Source organism: Camponotus vicinus, unplaced genomic scaffold, assembly GCF_025532165.1.
Source record: "Camponotus vicinus isolate PSW18456_S1 unplaced genomic scaffold, iyCamVici1.0 SCAF_8, whole genome shotgun sequence".
NCBI lineage: Eukaryota > Metazoa > Arthropoda > Insecta > Hymenoptera > Formicidae > Camponotus > Camponotus vicinus.
In genome coordinates, this window is record NW_028141980.1 from 7,799,705 (window position 1) to 7,816,469 (window position 16,765).

Sequence of the window (16,765 nt, forward strand, 5' to 3'; positions counted from 1 at the left end):
TCGTATCTATTCCCTTTTTTTTTCTCATTTCCGTAAAGTGGTGCGACAGTACGAAGAAGAGGGGATCGCCACCGGGGCAGAGGCTCGAACGCATGTAGGAACATGGCCGCATCCAGCCCCTGCCTCCCTCTAGAGGTGAGTCGAGCGAAATGGAGCGGATCTCTGTCCCTTTCTCTTTCTCGCATTTTTTTTTCGCTCGTTGTTTCGCCTGAAATTTCGCATTTCACCTGGCGACGTCCGTTTGACGAATCCGCCCCGATTCACGAGGTCCGATTTAACGAATCCATCCGTCAACGAGCTCGTCTGGCACGTCACCTCGTTGGCTGGGATCTCTCGGCCATCGCAGTGGCCACGTTTGGGTTAAAGGCTGACCTTTAAGCTGGTTTCACACAACACACGGTATCCAGACGGACGTACGGATTCTGTTTTTATATCAGTTTCGTGATTATTTTCGTTAAATTTATTCATAATTTGTCTGTCGCGTTGAAATATCTCGAAATATCCTGTGTCAATTATCCTGGCAACGTTTTTCGATCGACAACGATGTATGAGGTTTTACGATTTGATTACAAGTCACAGTCGCGTGTTGGATTCCCTCCTCGCCAATGATATCATTATAATTCCGCGTTGAAGATCTCAATTTTACGTTGCACTTTCTTTTCCAATATCCATCATGAGATTCAATATTTATTATAGCTGTCGTGTATGGAATTTATTATATACATTAGTAAAGCGATTATAGTCGTACGTAATGACTTTTATTCGAAACAATACGCTTGTAACGTAACAAGTCCATCATAGAACGATGAATAATATCCGTGAAACCGGCTTTATCATCCATTAACCTACGCGTGCTCTTTGGCGCGATTGGCTTTCTTAACGATTGGATACACGCACTATGAGGGCGACACAGTGCTCACAGTGCTCTCATCCTCGTATTGAGTCATTTGGTCCAGATGATGATAATCAACATCAATCTGATCCAACGTGAAATCGTCATGTTGCGATAATGTGAATAATTTTAAATATTTCTTACAGCTAAACAAATTAATTAAAATAGAATAAAATTATTTTCCCAAGGCTAAATATAATAAAATTCAAAGTTGAATTAAATAAATATACATGTATGATAAAAATTTTTTAATAAATAATAATATAAAATTTCCTCGTTTATAAAAATAATTAATACAATCTATAAAAATATTTCGATGCATGTGCTATGACAATACACGACTGTAAAATATTATTTCTATATAAAAAATATCTTCTTTTTAAATTTTCCGAAAATGATCACTTTTGAAAAGATAATAATTACTTGACTAAATTATTTAAATTGTTAAAATAAATTTTTTTTAGGTTTCTTAAATTAAATAAATTTTTTTAGGCATTATATTAAGTAGAAATTATTCTTAAATAGCGTTGCTTCTATGGTGTTAATAATTCCTTATTCACATAAACTGTCATACTATGATCTAAACTTTGGTAATTGACAATTAAACGCGTGTTTGTGCTAATATAACTTTTCCAAGTTCCGTATCTACATAATAGAATAATTTATTCTAATATTTCTTGCTCACATCTTTACGATTTAATGCAGAAATATGCTATTCTTAAGAGCCGTTCTACTAGTACACGTTATTCAATTACGCAAATGTAAAACTTTGAAAACTTACAACTGACATACATATATTCATTTATCGTCGAAATTTGAGTTTTAGTCGATCACGTTGAAAGAGTGCAAAAAGCTGTAAACTATATTTAGCGAAAATTTATTTAGATGTTTATTTAAGTGATTTAATATATCGGTTCTCTTTTTCTTTACCTTTCTTCCATATATTCAATGTTATTTCTCTCATTTATTTTTTAGTTATTCGTTACTGTCTATTTTCATTATCATGGTACACATTTTGCATTTTTAAGAAATTTGTCCACAAAATAAATTTTTTTTCTCGTTTTATATTCCCTATTTTACTTGACGATTTTAATAACGTTATTATTACATTAATCAATTGAGAAAAATGGAAAAATGATTGTATAAAATAAGATGAATGATTTTTTCTTTCTCTTTATCTTTATAAACGGAATGCATTTTTTATTTTGTCCATCACACGTTTTTAACGTGCCAACTATTGGGACCTCTTGTCATTTTTGCCAATAAAACAGTTAAATGGAGCAGTTAAACATTACAGAACGCTTCTCAGGGGGATTTATAAAAGATATGAAAGGATCCTTTTGGTGCGACACTTCTCTTTGGTGCGTTTCATCTTCGTGGATTTCCCCTCTGTTTTCTTCGTTTTCCGCGACTGTCTGAAATCTAAACCAATTAAAGAGGAAACCTTATTTCTATATTTTCAATCAAAATTTATTTTTATGTATAAATTTTAAAGTTTATTCAATTTTTTAAAAATCACGCAATATAAAATTATTAATTTTTTTCATCTAATATATCTGTAAACAAATTAAATTTTAGTAATCATATTTTTTAATATTCATAATTAGAAAATATATTCTTTTTATTACGTACTAAAAAACATAACAATATCTGAATTTATATAATCCCATATAGAGGAATTGCATTAAAAAAAAATAGAATAATCAATTTATAGATTAAATATATATTCCGATATATTTGTGTGACATCATATTTTGTGTTATTGTTATGATATTATTCATTAATCAATTTTTTGAAAAAGTTCTCAAACATTCCGGGAAATATTCATAAATGTTGTTTTTAGATTTACTGAAGAATACTTAATGCATGATTATAATCATAAGAACGATTCTTTCTTGGATTTTTATGAGGGAATTTTGTTAAGCAAAAAATTTGCTGAAGATAAAAATAGATAGAAGGAGATAGAATAGAGAGAGCAAAAAATAATTCTTAGTAAGATTCTCATAAGCCAACTCGTTTTATACGATGAGTAATTTTGAACGGAGAGAGATACATAAATCGAGTTATATATTTTGAGGTTTTAAGGCAATAATAATGCAAATTATTGTTAGAAAGTTGAAAAACATTTATATATTAAGAAGAAAAAGTAATTAAATTATATTTTTCTATAAATATTTTTCTAAATTAATATTTCATTGATCAAACATTACATTAAAGTTAAATTAAGTGACAGTAGATACAGTCAAAAGTTATTATAAAAATTATTTTTTTACGTTGTTCCTCAAAATCTTTCCCAAGAAATCAAATAAAATTATTGAAAACAAAAAAATCTTGAAAAAATCTAGTTTCTAATAAGATATATATTTTATATTATAAAATATTATTAAAAATAATTTGATTACTATTAAGCTTATTCAAAATGCTCAGCCACGAGTCAAAAAAGTGCTGATAAATCACTGATCATCAAAACATTATTTATTTTTCGTTAATTTAATCCTTTTTTCTAAAAAACATGTTACAAGTATAAAGTTTAATAGTAAAAAAAACAAGCTTAATAGTAATCAAATTATTTAATAATATTTTATAATATAAAATATATATCTTATTAGAAACTAGATTTTTTCAAGATTTTTTTGTTCTCAATAATTTTATTTGATTTCTTGGGAAAGATTTTGAGGAACAACGTAAAAAAATAATTTTTATAATAACTTTTTTGTTTTTTATAAATGGGCAACTGTGGAAGAGGAGAACATTTTATAGTGCTACACATCTCGATTCTTTTTAATAAACAAAAATTTTCCAAGACTATGGTATATCGTTTTGTGGTAAATTTCGAATTTTAAACCTTTAATTAGTGTAACAGGAAGTTAATATCTGTTATAAAAAAATAATTATAGACAAACTGATCCTCAAGTTATTATCGTTCCTCCTTTAATACCGTGGGAATTTGTTTTACGTGTATTTATCGCTTTCATTAAAAGAGTAGGCCACGACATGCTATAGATCGTTCGCATGTATTTCGCGAAATAGTCTAGTTTTTGCTCTCTGACAGAGATATTTACGTGTGTGTCCTAACGACGCATTTAATCTGTTATCATGCTACTCGCAGATGTTGCTCCCGAATAATTCGCCTATCTCTATTTCGAGTCTTTGCCATTCACATAATTTTATAGTTTCTCATCTTATTTCAATTTTTTAAAATTAATAGCGCAATTATTATTATCAATTGTCTCTCTTTATAGATGTTGATGATATTTTATATAACAATTAAGTTACACGTGTAGTAAAATGAAGAAAAATTTTCCAATTTTGCGCACGTTTACAAAGAACGAAACCTTACAACTTTAATCCGTGTAGCTGCGATGATGGCACATGCCATCATAATAGTATTAAAGGTTTTTAGCTTAATGAAAATAAGTAGATTAATTTTACATCAGAGTTGCCGCTTATGTAAACACGTAAATTAAACCGTAACTCCCTTATCTGATCTGTCATCCTTGTTTTATTCTTGAAAGCATGGAAAACTTTGTAGCCTTACTTCCTGCTTCGCCTTCGTATATCAATTTTAAAAAGTCAAATGAGTTTGGGATTCGGCGGATGATTCCAAGTGACATTTTATCTCGATTCTCAACTCCACCCTTACAAACAAATTTCTTATAAATTCTGCAATGTTACGTGTTGTTTTTTTTTTTATACAATATTGTATATATTAGATAACTTCGTTAATATGCTTTCAACTAGATTACTTTAATTTTGTTCACACATATACAGGGTGTCCCAGGTATCTTCCGTCCAAAAAAAAAGGCAGATTCTCTGGCCAATTTAAAAACGATTTTTCCTCAGCGAAAATGCCGAGGGAGATCATTATTCTTTGCATATTCCCAATTTTTGTCATCATGTATCTTTCTAACTAAGCCTTAAATTAAAATTCTATTAAAGTAAACTCTACCTAAAATTAACTAAAGAATGTGACTTTATTAATATTTTATTCCCATAAGCCTTAGTTTGCGAAAAACCCTTTATTTTCAATCGTTTATAACTCGAAAACTATTAGTGCCGCGACATTTTCGCTGAGGAAAAATCGTTTTTAAATTGGCCAGAGAACGTGCCTTTTTTTTTTTGGACGGAAGATACCTGGGACACCCTGTATATTTATCAAAACTCGACTCACCGTTTCATCTTGCGTGTCATTTTATTTTTATACGCTTTCTCATCGGTCTAGCATGCCATATATTTGATTAGCTTTATTAACAATTAATTACGTAAAATTTTAATTTTTTCTCAATTTTACTCGGAAGGCCAGCTAATTTATTAGACATCGGCCGACCCTATTGTCATGTAAACGCCGACCTTACGTAACTTTCAATTGAACGATGGCCCGGATCGTGCCGGCCGGTCGTTTCTTCTCTCGCGTAATAGCATTCCCTCGTGTACCATCCGGTTTTCTCGATCGAATCGATCGGTCCCCCGGCTCGCGCAGATTCAGAAATCGCCGCGTCCGCGAGGAAAGCCAACGCTAGCGACGAGATTAGAAGGCGACGCGCCACGTCGCGACTCTCGCGGACGCGACAAATCAATTTCTGGCGCACCGACCGACCCGCTTTTCGCGTGCTGCCGTGCGATTCGATAATTTCCACGCCATAATTCTCACCGATAAGGAAAACGTGAATGTGCAAAAACGCGATGCCGAACTTTGTCGTCATTTTTTTCATCATTCTTCTTATATTTTTGTTTAAATCTTTAAAGACGATATATTTCGACACACAAAATGTATAAGCTTCAAAAGTAGAGTATCCTTGCTAAAGTTAATATTCGACCGAATTTTGTCCAAGATTTTAATAGTGGTGACGATATCTATTGATAATAATTGATAATTAATTTAATAAGAATGGCTTCTCTTAGAAAATTCTTGATTGGGAGATGTTCAAGATTAATTTTAGATCTTTCCAAAAACTTTACATTTTATTAATATTTTATTCTTGAAAAGAAATCCATTGAAAATTTTTGTTTACATAGCATGGAGCTTAGTAAAATAATTGCGATACATCAAATAACGATTAATAAATTTTAAGCTTGCAGTGTATTAATTTATCTCAATTTATTAAAGATGAAATTTGATGAAATTGATAAGCGATATAAAAATATTTCTTTTTCATGTTGAAATTAAATAATTTCATTTACATCTGATAAACTATCGTCGTCTAAAATATACATTACGCATCTTTCGAGACGCGTTTATCGGTGTAAATCACGGTCATTCAGGCTCTGTCTGTCGGTTTTACGGAGTTGGCAAGCGTGAGGGTAGGTAGATAAGCGCCACGTGTGAGGAGCTTACGAGGGATGAATTTTCAGTTGGCAGGCCCGACCTCCCTCTGTAGACTAGGACGACGACCAGAGCTGGTTGCAAGTACAGCAGCACCCTGAATTTTTAATTCCATCCATCCAACCCTCTTTCTAACTCGAGCAAAACTCATATTTTTTTTTCAAATTATTTAAACATTAATTTCATAAAAATGGCTTCTCTCAGAAAATTCTTGATTGGGAGATGTTCAAGATTAATTTTAGATCTTTTCAAAAACTTTACATTTTATCAATATTTTATTCTTGAAAAGAAATAACGATCCACTGAAAATTTTTTAAATATCTTTTACATAATCTTTCTCAAGTATTTTTTTTTACATTAACAGAGTAAAAAATATCGTTTTTAATATAAAAGCTTCTTTCTCTATGTAATTGAAAATTCTGTGAAAATGTAAGAGTATAATAACATGATAGTCAGGAGAGTTAATGATGGCATAAAAGTGATACGTTATTTAAGGCAGAGCAGAGCTATACGTGCTGCTCTTGTTTAGCAGTCCGAAGGGCTGATGTTCATCTCAATCGCCCTTAAATCCGGTACTGACGACGGCGACGACGGCGTCGTCGGCGGTAACAACAACGACGACGTCGATGGAATCGCGATGGTGGACGTTGTTCGTGACAGGGGTGGTGGAAATGGCGGTGGATGGATGGAAGGGAGGGAGATGAGTCGCTCGATGGGGCAACGAGGGGCTAAGAGGACGAAAGGGCGGCACATGAATGAACGATCAATAGATATATAGTTACTTGCTTGCTCCACCGGGTACCTGTCTTCAGCTGTATAGGCTGTCTGATAATAAGTGCGTTTCTAATGCCAAATATTATGTCACTTTTTGATTGTTATTTTTTTATATAAAGCGAAATTATTATGTAAAAAAATTTACATTAATTAACAAAGTTAAAAGACATATTTCCTGCGACTTTTCTCACTATTATAAGACTATTTAAAACTTTTTAAGTTAAAAACATTTTTTTAAATGCACGAAAAGGGGTCTGAAAATTAATCTGAAATATTTAAAAATTCTCAATTTCAAAATTAATCTTATGAAACTTTTAGTAAAAAGAATGATGTATAAAAAAAATTCTGTGTGTATAAAAGATTTCAATTTTTCTCTTTATTATTGAGAAAAACTTTGATGTAATGACACGTAAGAATAACTATAAAATAAGTAATTATATTTATTTTAAATATATATAAAATATATAAAATATAAAAATATATAAAATATATATTTTTACTTTAAAGAAATCTTCCAATGAATAGTAATGTAGGAGCATCTATTGTCTAAGACGATTGTCAATTAATACAGCGCGACTCAAAAACAATTTGCTAACAGATAAAAAAAAAAATATTTCAGCATTGAAGTAGAAATTATTCTTCCTAGATTTATGGAAATGTGGTGTAATTTTTGGCAATCATTATGCGCAGTAAAGTGCTTTTTACATATCTCCTATTTCAGATAGAGACATGATCTAATAATTTACATTCCAGATACTTTTTCACAATATTGCTAGTTATCACAACATGTCGATATGTCTTTTCTTTCGATCCTATTTACTTAAAATCTAGTGGCTGGATCGATAAGTCGAAAATCTTCTTTTTTAGTCCTTCTCTTTTTTATGGACCACGCTGTAAATGCTATGCGTGTATGTACACGCCTTGAAATTCTTCGTAGATAATGAAACTCGTAGATTCCCTTAGGGTTAGGCAGGACACTTTTATGGGCCTGTCATGTTATCACCTGCGGATCTGTAACCTACTTTAACAGCTCGGATAACTCCATCTAATTTGGCTAACACAATTGGTCGCGTCGTATCCGAGTAAACATGAGTGCCACGTGATATGCTAATATAAACGTTCTTATAAATATATGTTAACTAATAGTAATAAAATTTTAATACGATAATATAATATTAAAGATAAAATTACATTATTACAACAATGACTGTAATTTATAATGAAATAGGAATTAAATAGAATATAATTTAATAGAGTATAATAGTATTCTATAAAATTAAGAAAAATAATGCTATAGCTTGCAGCATTAAAAGATTTCAATTTAAACAAAAAATTATTATATTTTGTTTGTTATTAATAAAAAACGCTTTGAATTATATAATTTCTCAAATTATACTTGAATAATAAACAAAAATATTAATAATATGAAAAACTGCTTTTACTATACTTTTATTATAAACTTTTACTTCCATTATAATTGCGCATGATAATCAGACTCATAAATGGTGGAGCACACTTTAATTATCTTTATGTCAAGCAAAGAATGAAATAATAATTGAATATCACACTATGCATTTCCCAGCTTTTTTTTTTTCGAGGAACGCCTACATCCTTGGAGCATTTACATTGCTCACGGTTAATGTACTTTAGCACACTGGAAATATAACTTTTTCATTATCTGACATTTACCATTCGAGCGTAGGTGAAAATTCCGTAATCAAATACATTTAGCGGATAGCGAATAACATGACTCTTCGATCTACTCGGATGCTTTCCGGTACTTAACGGCGTAGGTGGACGAATATGGCTAAGCTCTACAGCTTCGTAGCTAAATCTTCGTGAATTATTGCAAGCGTCGTGAAAAGACGACAATATCGTTTTCAGAGTATATATACTTTGACGTGAAAATTGAACAATATTTGTGAGAAAATGTCACATAGCGAACATTTTTCCTCGCAATCGTACAGTTAACGATTGCTTATAATGCCCACGCGAGCGGAGAAAATAAATTATTATTATATAAAATTATTATATTATTAAAATTATTATATAAAATTATATAAAATTAAAGGAGAAGAATATCGATATAACAGAGTTATTTTATAGTGAATAATACACATTTGGCATTTGGTTCAATTATTATCATTTATTAATAATTTCTAACATATCCCATCTCGCATTTAAAATATCATTTTATTTAAATTCATTCAAAGGCATTTCCCTAGTACTGATATATTATTTTTTTCATATTTTGCAATTATTACTATTTTCCCAAACTTATCATTCATTTCTGTTTCGTCAAATTTTTGTGGCTGATGATATTTAATATAATCTTTAATAATTTTTGTGCTTCAAATTCCAAAAAAAAAGCTTACAAATGTGTGTTTTGACGCATTTGATAATTAAAATCTTTAATAATATTAAATATTCGAAACAATAACTGTTTAAAAGTTATCTTTAAACTCAAGATGATGAATCAGAAAATCTCGAACTTTTCGGATGACCAGGGTCTGTTCCAGTTTTTCGCGACCTCCAACGCTTTAAAACGAGTGGCATACGCGTATGCGTATAATTCCCCCTCTTCTCTCTCTCTCTCTCTGTATATTTTGACTCGTTCAAGGAAGAGAGAGAGAGACGCGAGTCGCCCTTCTCGTAATCCCCCCTTTGCGTTTCCTGTGCCCGCAGTTACCATCGTCTTTGCTACCACTTGGCAAATGCTGGAGACGCAGAGTCGCCCCGACTGACCTTACTATTGACAAGGACACCTTCCCTGATTTATTAAACCCGGAGCGACGTAAGGAAATGAGCTGCTCGTCGCACGATAAATACCTCAATGGAGAAGAGCTTTCACGGAAATAAGGACGCGAGTACGGACTCCCCTTTTCGACATTTCCGCTTAAAAAGATGAATTTTTCCTATACGCTTCCTCGAAGGGGTTATTCCAAATATCGATGACAATTCGTTGGAATAGGCACAAGGAGGCTTTAACCGATATTGAAGGAGGCAAATGCAGGATGCAAAGAAGATGGCTTGTGATAGACTCTGAATAGGACGATTAGAAGCATTATTGTGAAAGTAACACAAGTCGTATTTTAATTAAAATGGACTTTGCGATATAATCACGTGGGTAAAGCAATTTATTAATTAAATTAAAAAGAGATGGGTTTGCAAGTAAATAAATATACGAGCTTGTTTAATATCGATAACTATATTTGATACGATCCGGTAGATTGGGAGATAATACAGATGAATGGAATTACTTGCACAAAGGGAATTTATAGAATTATTTTATATGCTATTCACACATATAGTTACATGTTAATATGTATATGTGTATGTTTTACGAAGATGGACAATTTTCCTCTTCAATTATCGGACAACTCGAGGCCGAATGTAAGTCATCGTGTCTCGACGAAATGTTATAGTTCAAGGATCGCCGTGCATCGCACAATGAGCCGGAATCTGTCCACGCATAAGGATCGTCGTCGCGTCACTCGCGAGATTTATCGTAAGGAAATAACGCTGCTAACTAACAGTTAGTTCGGCGAGGCTTCCGAGTCCACAGGCCTTCGAAATTTGAGCTTTTGTCGGTTACAAAAAGCAGAGTAGGTGAATCTGATAGATTTTGCGACTATTACTTTTGAGTAATTTGTAGTTGAATGGCCCAAAAATCGCTATTTTGGCCAATTTCATGAATTTATTGTGAGTAAACCAAATTTTTTGAAATATTTCTGCCAATGGCATCGCATAGCACTCACTTTCACCTTTCAAATCCACTTTCGATTACCGCCGCACGATCTTTTTTCGCTCAGATATACAAGTTATAAGACCGGTCCTGCACAGGACTCCAATAAGCCATTCTAAATCGTGCCATCTCTCTATCTCACTACGAATCAAAATTAGGGTAAAAACATACATTTTTAAATACCTTTCGTCACCTTTTGAAATTAAAAATGGCGCATTCAATATGGCGGATAGAATCACAATAAAAAGACATAAAATTTAGAAAAATTTAGGAAATGTGTAACAACTGTATTAGATATTTCTTTACAATACTTTATTGGGCAACCGAACCTGACATATGTCAGTCTTTTCAAATTTCAAGATGATGGATCTATCATATTGATGTCTGGGCAAATTTTCTTTAACGTAAATTTTCTTATAACTTCATACTTAAATATCTCAGCGAAAAAAAATCGTGCGGCAGTAATCGAAAGTGGATTTGAAAGGTGAAAGTGAATACTATATGATGCCATTGGCAGAAATATTTCAAAAAATTTGGTTTCCCCACAATAAATTCATGAAATGGGCCAAAATAGCGATTTTTGTGCCATTCAACTACAAATTACGCAAAAACCTGACCTGAATAGAATTGTTTAAGATCAAAAATAGATCAAATATTAAGTTTAAAAAATATTAAATATTAAATATTAAGATTAAATATTAAGATCAAATATTATGTTCGAGAAGATATAAATACACAAAGGAAAGATCAATCCTAAAAAATTATAATAATAAAATTAAGATGAGAGATTAAAGAATATTCTGCTATCGTACTTATGTATACAATACCGCCAAGTAGAAGGTGAGATTTAGTAGCAGAAATATTTCCTCGAAAGAAGCTTGGGTCGACTTGTCCTTAACGAAAATGCGGAAACTCTATCATTTTAGTTTCAAACTCTCTAATCTCCGACATCGAATATCTTGCTAATTAAATCTGAAATTAAATTTCCGTTTACGCGCGCGCGCGCAAGTAGAAGATTACTCGAATTTCCTGAAAAATAGAATTTGTTGCATATTCAACGCTCGCGAAATTTAAACTAGATCTTCGTAAATCACAGTCTTAAGTAAGTTAAATATTTTAATTTTGCGCGCGCAATATTTGTAATATTATAAATGGAAGAATTGTGTATGACACAGATAATAATACCATTAAATTCGTGCATATATTCCATATGAATCGATATATAAACATCGCCGTGTTATTGTTATACATACATTTTCTGTAATCGTCTCGTATAATTCTATGCAAAATCATTTATCTGATGCAGCATTATTATTTAATTGATATCTAACTAAATTAAACGACGAAATTTTAATTCTACTGTAAGTTTAAACTTGCATAATCGATAATTTGTGAAATAATACACGATAACAAATGGCAAACGATAATGAGTACCAATATTAAAGATTACATATTTAATATATAAGTTATGGTTTTGTAAAGTTGCCAGAAGATTCTGGCCAACCATTTTTCTAAATGAAATTCATATGAAGAGCGAAGAATTCATGAAAATAAAATACCATTAATCAAGCTAACTCAAGGCGAATGGATAGAATAAAAAAAATAAATCAGATTGATATTAAATTCAACATTTATCTTGCTCAATGAAGCAAATAAAGCATGAATATTTTTCGAAAAATTACTTTCTCGAAAGATAAATTTTTTAAATGAGTTTCAAATTAGTTTCTTTGTCCCTAGTTTTTTTTATAGTGCCCGTTTCTTCATAATTTTATAATGTGTCTATTATTCGACGAAAATTTCACGACACTCGCGAAATATCGTCCTTATAGGCACAGGGGAAATATAACATTTAAAACGTTCCTAGAAACTTGCTTAATCAAGTTACTCCCTAAATGTCAGAAGCACGTGGCTCTGGTAAACTGGGGGAGAGGTACGACACGCTCGAGTTACAGGTTACAAGGTTTATTCAGCTCGTCGGGCGATTCACAGAACGGTGACTTCACCCTTTCATTGACTCGACGACACTGGCCCGCGAATTCTCGGAATTGTGCACATATACATGCACGCACACACACACACAAATACATAATAAAATGTATATGCCCTAATTTCAAGACTCGTTTCGGGGAAACGCGAGTGTACCGCCCTAAATCTAACCTTGGTATCAATGAAAACTCGCGGTTCTTCTCGGAAGGCCTCGCTTGCCTTTTCGTAATCGCGTGTACTAGCCATTCATCGATGACTATCATCAGGAAGTAAAACGTTGTTGAATTCTCGGAATGACTAGTATATCAATGTATTTTTTAATTGACCTTTGGAATTCTATGGAAATATATTTTTTATCAATAATGAAGAAATAATTGCGAATATTATGTAATGATTGTAACGATATTACGAATTGCAAGTCGCAAAAATTGCTTTCATCTCGCAATCAACGTTATAATAATTATTATATAAAATATTCATCTTTCTTTCCCTAAGAAAAAGAAAAGATTCCTTGTTATCGATTTCATGGGAAAATCCGATTCATCATCCACCAAGACCTTCGAAACGTGTTTAAGATTAGTTACATCTACTATCCGCATGTGCAGCCAGTAGTAGCAGCAGTATCGAGCCAGACGTCTCGAATGTCGGATCTCTCTCGTCTTCTCCTATCCTTTCTTTTAGAGGTCATCGATATTCAGTGGTGGATTTTCTAAATATTACTAGCCATGCCAAACTATCGAATCCAAATTCTCAGGTTACTTTATCGGCGGATCACTAGGTATTTATATATTTTTTCGGCTTTTACGCGTAATAACGAATAATGTTATTGATGTAATAAAATTAAATAGATGCCTTAAAATTAAATAGAGCCTTATTGAATATCAATTGATCAATTTCTCAGATTACGATATCGAGATTTCTTGGCGAGTTTCGCGTTAAATCTCGTAAATTCCAGCTACTTTTCTAAAATCATCAATATGCTTTTCGTAAAAGCGTTTATAGATGCCAGACATTTCGCATATATTTGTAACACATATCCTCTCATTCCTTAAATCTCATTCCCAATCCCGAACTTGCAACTCCCTTGCTGATACGCAACTTTCTTATGTATCATTTGGATCGAGATTTGAGAGCTTGCCAACGCGACAGTCGCTCTAACCTGACGATTCACGTCGCGACGTCGCGTTTCCTTCGATTCTCTCCCGTTGTCTTCGCTAATTTCCGCGCAAGGGATAAACCTTGTCCCAAATAGATTCTTCGGAGCTTCTCGAAAGTAGTATTCTTGCATGTCGGCAACGTTCCCACAAAACGCTCTTGAATTCAATTATTCTTATCGTCTTTTTTATTTTATAATAAATTGTCTCCTTTCAAAGAAATTTTTTTACAAACGGTTTATGCAAGAAAAGAATACCAGCATTTTTAAAATTATTTATATTAAATATAAAACAAGAGAAATTAAAAAAGAAATTGTGATAATCTACTCAAGGAATTAATCTTTTTTTTTTGTTATAAGAAATTGCAGATATCCAAAATTTTTGGAATTGTAACATATAAAAGAAATTTTTTTACCAAAAATATTTTCCCACGTGTACGTTTTTTCATAATTTATAATTGAATCTTAATAAAACGGAAGATTTAAAAAAAAACTTTGAAGAAGATTTATGGAAATCATTCCATAACTATGTAAATCTTAATCTGTCTTTTGTGATCGCGATTGATTCACTTGTATAGCTTCTGTGTGATTCATGGGGGATTGTCGGTGAATGAAGCCTCGAATAGGCCGATGGTGTTGCAGCCAATTGATTCGATGATAAAAAAAAACGCTCTGATTGCAGTCTCCGATCATCGTAATTTACGATTTGATCTGTGCAAATATTTGCTCGGCCATTATTCGCGAAAACACACTCTTTCTTCCGCTCGTACTTTCCGCAAGTTATTCCGCATTCGATTTCGCGCAGCCGCAAAAAGTATACTGTGCGAGATATTAAAGTTTTAGAAAGAAAGATATTCTGTCAAGACCAACGCAGGGTCATTTGATGATTGATAAAACAGCTTGTTTATCTTTATTGGAGATTACAAGTGAAAAAGAATTCATATTTATTTCTTCTATTACACATTATTAAAAGTTTGTTTTATTGATAATAGAAATAATTGATAATTGCTTTTGATTATTTTTTAATAAGATGATTTTTTCCGCAGTTTTCGAAGGAATTTGTAAATTAATAAAATTTAATAGTATTTACAATATAATGGCAAAAACTTAATAATCATTAACAGATAATTAAAACTTGTGGTAAGGGATAAAATGGCATATTATTATTATACTATTAGCAGAAGGAAAACAGTTGGTCAATTAGAAAGCTAGGGATCATTAGGAAGCTAGGGAAAGCTGTGCACGAGTCTAATGCGAGTTCAGAGACACATAAGTAGCATTAATAATACTGTTCACATATTAAAATCATGTAAATTAATGAGCAATTCTGAATATTTAATATAATAGTACAAAGAGGTGAAATAATTACCAATAATTAATGAAAAATTTACGATGAATGGCGGAATAATGACGCAGTTTATCGTCAAGAATAATGGAAGAAAAATTGTCGCGCAATTAAAAAACCAGCGGTCACCGGATGAGTCTAATACTAGCGTGTAAATAGTGCTAATAGCTAACTGTCCGTGCGTTACAGCTGCGTAAAATGTGCGAGCAAATGTGTGAAAGAGGATAAAAAAGGGTGGTCAACAGAGGAAAGGTATCCAGCCATAATAGCCGCCTACATGTTGCAGCGAAATTACCTTTCGATTCGACTCTCTCTCTCCCCCCCTCTCTCTCTCTCTCTTTCTCGCTTTCTTTCTCTCTTCCTCTCTCTCTATTTGCTTCCAGAAAGCTTCGAATTACGTCAGTCGCGCTAGCCATTAGTTGGGTGCTCATTATTAGTGAGATTTTTAGCTCGCGCTTGCAATCGATAGGCAATGCGTGCATTCGGGGGATTCGTTAGAGACAATAATTAGAGAAACCCGAATGGTTTCATGTTCAAATTAAAAATTTTTTTTAGTTCAAATTATTTAATTATACGACTTTCACCACATATTCTTTCCCATTATATTATAGACAAAGTAACTAGTCGTTATAGTTCAATTATAAATGCATTATCCTCTCGATAATTGGAAAAGTAAAGGAAAATAATAGAAGCGGGATATGTATATTTAGGCATTTAGAAGAAATTACTGTACGTAATATTAGTAATAAATCAATACATTAGACTGATAAAAGGCAGCCTCTCTCTCCCTCTCTCTCTCTCTCTCTCTTTTATTTCACTTATGACAAGAAATTAGGTTGGCAAAATTTAATTTAGCTTCGTTTTGGTCTAGCAAAATTTATATTAGAGCTCAGCGAACTCATTCATCATAATATACGAGAAAGCAGTAGCAACGTTCTCTGTAGTTACCGCTTTTCAGATTTTGACGAACTCATTTGTAAGAGTACGCAAGAGTGATATACAGGGTGTCCCAGACTTAACGAATCAGCCGTTAATAGCAGACTCCTGAGGTAATTTGGAGACGAAAATTCTAATACCAAAAAAAAATTCTAATACCAAAATGTTGAGAAAGACTTCATAAAAATGTTCAAACTTATCGCGCTGTACGCGGGTCCCTTGATGCGCTGTCCCTGAGCACAGGAGAACGTAACGCGCCGATTGGTAATCTTTAGTCTTTTGTAGCGCCGAAACTACATCTTCCTCAACATTTTGGTATTAAGATTTTCGTTTCCAAATGATCTCAGGAATCTACCATTAACGGCTGATTCGTTAAGTCCGGGACACCCTGTATAATTCTATTTTTACCACTTGGAAAACGGAATATACACGTAAGCTTTGAGAAAGAGAAAGAGAATAAGGAAATGAGTACAATAATAAAAAATGCATACGCAGATAATATATTTTCGCGAAAGGTAAATCTTCCGGTGAAACGACTTTCGTGTTAAGAGATAAGGCGGGACTCGTGAGTAAATTTCTCACGACGCGACGCGACGTTCCGCGTATTTTCC

The 16,765-nt window shown here is 32.6% G+C and overlaps 1 protein-coding gene across 14 annotated transcripts in view; it reads left to right on the plus strand.

Annotated features, from left to right (window-relative positions):
• The window catches only part of Cac (calcium voltage-gated channel subunit cacophony), a 176,519-nt gene that overhangs the window by 85,543 nt on the left and 74,211 nt on the right, over positions 1-16,765 (plus strand). For 3 of the 14 annotated variants that reach the window (XM_083107200.1, XM_083107202.1, XM_083107203.1), the window contains exon 2: positions 39-135. The exons of the other annotated variants lie outside the window; for them this stretch is intronic. The gene's annotated coding sequence lies outside the window, so the exon portion shown is untranslated. The remainder of the gene's footprint in view (positions 1-38; positions 136-16,765) is intronic. 14 annotated transcript variants of the gene reach the window in all.